Genomic DNA, 6,000 nt, shown 5'->3' with positions numbered 1-6,000 from the left:
ATTGTCAAAATTTAAGCTTTTTACTTTTATTTTATATTCATTAAAATAAAAAATATGTAACAAAATATAGAAGTCTTTGATAAATTTATTTATCACTAATTTGGCAAGTACAAATTTAATCTATATAACCTAATTTAATATTATCTTTAATAATTTTTATAAATTAACTATCCATATATATTTTGAACAGTATAGATATAATTTAAAAGATTTAATTTAATATTAAAAATTTTTTAACTTTAATTAATTGATCATCTAAGTATACTCTAGACAGTTCATACTTAATATTATAATTTTTTATAATTTTTATTTTGATAAATGTAATATAAAAATATTTTAAAAATAATTTTAAATTAATGGCAGATATTTCCTTCGGTCTCATTTATAAGGCATATTTTAAAAGATATATTTAATTCTATTTATAAGTCACGGTATGACTTTTTAAATAATATTTAAAAAATATTTTTAAAATTACTTTTCATAATAGAAGAAAAATAACATGATACACTTTTTAAATTTATTATATAAGGGTACATATAAAATTTTATATACATTTATTTTTTATATTTTTTTATATTAATATTAATGAAGTTGGTAAAAATAATTTATAAAAAAATTAAATGAATATTATTTTTAAAAAATGAAGAGTCCAGATCATCTCTATGCTCGTCAGCGTTGATGAGCACCAAATGTCGCCCCAAAAAGAGACACCTTGCGCCCGTACGCCTATGCGCCTTTTACTCCCTCTCTTGCTTCTTTTTCAAAAAGGTCATGCCCCACCTTCGTTCTTCTCTCTCGTTTCAATTTCAATTTCTGCGGCTGTCAGGGGCACGCGGCACCAGGCTATAGGTCCAATGATTCAATAAAAATGATGAAATTACTCTTAATGACCTTAATTATAATTTACACAATTTTAACCATAAAAATACAATTTGAGATGATAAAATTAAATACACACCAGAAGCCCAACAAATCTCCATCTTCAATTAGATTCAAAAGTCTTCACAAAATAAAATAATATTTAATAGTCTCATGTGCACAAATATTAAATGAACAATCTAATCATAATTTTTAAAATTTAATTCATTAATTCTCACGAAATATAAAGTGATCCATAAAATAAAATATATTTTAATTAATCTCAATTAGTCATAATTTATTAATAAAAAGATCGACGAAAAAAAAATATAAAAGTATATGATCTATCACATTTCTTTGCTAATTTCTTCTCTCTTTCACATGTTCGTTTCCCTTTGACCAGATATACGAGGACGTATTCTAATCAGATGACATTTACCACTGCAAAGGTCAGAACGAAGAACAAGAAGTTCTCTAAGATTGAAATATGATCTATGCAGGGATTTCTTGAAATCAAAACAAAAGCAAACCAAGACAGGTTGAAGTAATTAATATTATAATTTAAATAGTTTGATTTACTATTATAAATTTTTAAATTTTTTATAAATTGATCTATTTTGGTTATAAAAATCTAGATTATCCAGATTGATGATCAGATTTATTACAATATATTTTTTATAATTTTTATAAATTTTTTATGTTTATAAATATAAGTAAAAATAAAAAATAATCTAGACCGTTTAAATTAATCTGATCATCCAAATTTGCTCTTGAGTGTAGAGGAACAAAATAGGAGCGACTTTGTAAAGAAGCAAAGCCGATTCCCTGAATTTTCTTCTTGTTTTATGGACTTTGTATTGCGTCTTCGATATTGGTTTTTGTGTGTTGTTTTATGATTTCTTGGTTGTTTATTATTTTATTTCAACATTTTCGTTATCCTAAGAAGCCTATGAATATTATCACCTTCCATCTAAACTAATCTGAATCTCATTATGTGAGACTGCTATTACTAGCAGTTGCCTTACAAGTATTTTGTGATGCCTCGTAGGTTCTTTGTTGTTTATCTTTGAACTCTTGGTTTTTATGTTCATTTGATAAAACGACATTAATGTTCGAGTGTTAAAAAAAAAAAATCTTTTCCATTGACACTGTCGAGAAGCAATGACGAGATAAAATGGAGACGCGGACGCTTGTGTGTGTGTGTGTGTGTGTGTGTGTGTGTGTGTGTGTGTGTGTGTTGCCCCTTTTTTATGGCAAATTTGCTATTATTATAGGTTTCACACAGCAATTTTAAGGCAAGTTATGATTGTGGCATACATCTCTACGTTTGCAGTAAATGACATCGAAATTATAATGATTAACATACCGGACAAATGAAATCAAAAGGAGACTAAATGGAAAGATCTATTATGAGATACTAATAAATTAGATAAACTTGGCATTTTCAATCTACGAATAAGAAAGTGTCATGTGGTCATGGAGGAAAATATGGATTAGTCAATGAACTTGGCATGGGAAGATCAATTCTATGTGGCTTGCGGGATGTACAGGTGCAAGTATTCTCTGCAATGTTCTGTATTTGATGGAATAACTTCATTTTAAAATGAAAATATAAATCAATAGGTAGAGGTTTTAAATTTCCACATTTAGCATTAAAACCCCAAAATAATAAAAACTATAGACTCATAAACAATTATTTAAAAAATGAACTTGACCAGACAATCAACCTGTTGACCTGTCAACCTAAAAAAACTGTTTGGGGAATTGGGCTGGATTAAACTATTTTGGATGGGCTTTTGGATCGGAAACTGAATTAAGTCGGCTACTAGATTCAGTTCTTAAAAAACGGATAGCTTAAAAAATGACTCCTTTTTTTTGTTTTTACAAAATGACCCCTTTTTAATTATTTGATGTTATGTTATATCATGTCACTTGTTAAGTTATAATAAACTTAAAATATTTGATTTTATTTTTAAGTTAAGCATCAATTTCATATTGATTTTTTATATTTAGATTGTTATATACATATATAATTTTTTTAATTTAATTATTATGTTACTAGTTTGACCATTAATCCAACTCGATTGAGCCATACGAACCATGAATCACTTTCCTTTTCGGTTCAATATTTGGTATGGTTCTGAAAACATTACTCATGAACATATTTGTCAAATTAGTGATTTTTGTGATGCCTCTAGACAGAAGATAAACACTGACAAATCCAAACTCTTATATTCAAAGAATGTCAACATTAATATAGCTATGCAAATTAGTGATAAGTTAGGAATTTCTCTCACAAGAAATTTTGAAAAATACCTTGAAATCCTTATTGTTCATGAAAAGGCTTCTAAATTTACTTTTGCCCCTTTTCTTGATAACACAAACTCTCGATTGGAAAAGTAGAAAAGACGCTATTTGAACATGGTTGGAAAATCTATTCTTATTAAGTCAGTTCTTTTAGCTCTTTCCAGCTATATCATGCAAACCATGGTCTTGCCTGACAATGTTTTATTAGAATTGAAAAAAAATATTTAAAAATTTCCTTTGAAATTAGTCTAATGGTAACAAAAAACCTCATCTATTTTCTTGGGATTGCATTGCCATAAATGAGAAAGATGGGGGACTTGGCACTAAGAAGTTCAAAAATCCAAATATTGCCTTCATCATGAAGCTTTGTTGGGGTCTCATCACCAAACTTGATTGTCTTTAAGTGTAGACCTTATGAGACAAATACAAATACAACAAACCCAAAATTTCAATGGTGGTTAAAGCTAACTCTTTTTCCTACACTTGGAGTAGCATATGCAAAGTTTGGAATAATCTTGAAATTTACACTAAAATGACAACTATAATCCTGGAATTTACACGCACAGAGAAAATTCATCAATTTCCTCCTCCAATTCTCCTCTAAAACCTCTAATTAATCAAATACAAACTTATGACATCTCAATATTCAAGAAAGATAGCAAAATAAATATACTCAAACCTGAAAAATATAAGTTTTGCAACAACCACAGCAACAATAGGGAGGATTTGATGAACTTTTGTTTGCACCCAAATTTTAAATTTGGAGGTTCAGACTCAACTCAATTTAATCAATTTTAATTGAAAAAATATTTATGAAATCTTAACTATTAAGTCAAGATCATCTATATTCCATCCCTGATGAGTGACAAGATGAAGGAAGTGTGATAAGTGCATATTTTATAATTAAATAGGTATAGATTTTAGTTTGAATTTAATTATATTTATTAAGATTTCATATCTATTTAATTGATATTTATATATTTTTTCCTCATCACTTAATTATAAGATAAAAAAGAATTTTAATACAAAATTCACTCATATATTTTTATCTTTATATTTTGTAGAGAAAAAGAATAAACCAAATAAAAGGAAAGAAGGAAAAGAGAAATATATATACATATTAGAGTCTCACATCGACAAGGAATAAAAGAAGGAGCCTTCACTTTAACTATAAATACTCCCTCCATCAAGAGAGAAGGGATGCAATCACTTATCTGAGTATCTCAAAAATTCTCTCTGAGATATTTGGAGCTTGTAGAAGCATTCTAAAGGCTGAAAGCGAGATCATTAAAGAGTTTCACAAATTATAATTATTTCTCTTCTACTCCTTAATTTTTGCTGTGATCATTTTCATGATTGGGAATAGAACGGTGTTATTTAATTTTATTATGTGTTTTTAAATTACCCAGTTGAGATAAGGATGTAGCCCAATTGGGAAGCTAGTTTTCTATTTTTTTTATTTTGACTCTTTGCATTTATATTTATGAATATTTTTGCTTTTTTCAATTATATTTATTTTTCTTATTTTTTATATTGATTTAATGACTGGCCACCATTTAGTCAAGTCTATGGGTAATATTGATGGACTAGGAGGTGAAGAAAGAACCTAAATCTAGAGAAATGAATATAAATAACTAGGCTAGGGATAGTTCTAAAAATTTATTGTGATTTAAACTATAGCTTCACGGTTTAATTAGTTGCTTGGATATCGTGGGAACGAATTCAACACTAATTAAAGAGGGACTAATAATTCGGAAGAATATTAGGACACTTTAGGAATAGTTGTCACTATAATTGATCCGAGTCAACTCAAAGGGTAGAAACTAGCAACCTATAAGGTGAATCTTAAATCCCAACGCTTCAAGTGATTATATTTTCATCATTATTATTTTTTTATTTAATTTTATTTTTTATATTTTCATCAAAATTATTCATTTTATCTATTTTTCTTAAACTATTAATTATTTAAATTAGTAAAAGTGTAACTTTCCTGTGGGTTCAACACCTGAAATACTCCAGATAATTTATTACTGTGATCTCATACACTTGCGAGAGCGATCAAAGTGCTCCCTAAATTTAAGAAAGCTAGCGATTATGAGATTTGGATACTAAGCCAAAATCATCTATAAATAAAGGAGCCCTCTCTCAATCATCATCAGCATCAATAAACTATCAATCTCAAACTTCACGTCTGCTATTTTATTTTATTTTTTCTTTTATCATGTAGTTTTAATTTTTATTTTCTATTGTAGGGCCGACAAAGCCTCACCACCTCTTTTTTTAATTAATATATCTCTTTTTTGTAACTACATTAATTTTTTTTACTTCACATTCTCATATTCGGATGAATTGTAATAAGGGAGCTCGAGTTTCCCGCATTTGATTAGAAGTTAAGTTCTTCCATTTTTTTAAGATTCTGTGTCTCTGGCACACCTTGCGATATTCCCCTTTATTTTTGTTGAACAACTTTTAAATATGAAAATTTCATTAAAGCCTACTAATTTCAGTTATGTAGCTACAACCATTAATTTTCAGCTCAAAATCCTTCACAAAACATCCAAATATTATGCACAAATATGAACATACATTGAGCACAAATAAATCATAGCAAAAAGAACATAAAGAGAGGGAAATAAGATAAAAATTTCAAACCAAAGTCTCCATTGTAGCTATAGGATTCCCATTACAAAGTTAGAGCGAGAATCTTGTAGCTAAATTGCAAAAAACCTAGAACTCCATTGCTTCAAAATAAAGACAGAACCGGGGGATGGAGCATGAAGGTGGAAATCTTCGTTGCTGCTGGAAATGAAAGAAAAGAAGACAACGAAGAGCTTG

This window comes from Prosopis cineraria, unplaced genomic scaffold (assembly GCF_029017545.1).
Source record: "Prosopis cineraria cultivar Desert tree isolate PC_DT_omini unplaced genomic scaffold, ASM2901754v1 PC12, whole genome shotgun sequence".
Taxonomy (NCBI): Eukaryota; Viridiplantae; Streptophyta; class Magnoliopsida; order Fabales; family Fabaceae; genus Prosopis; species Prosopis cineraria.
This window is presented reverse-complemented; position numbering follows the sequence as displayed.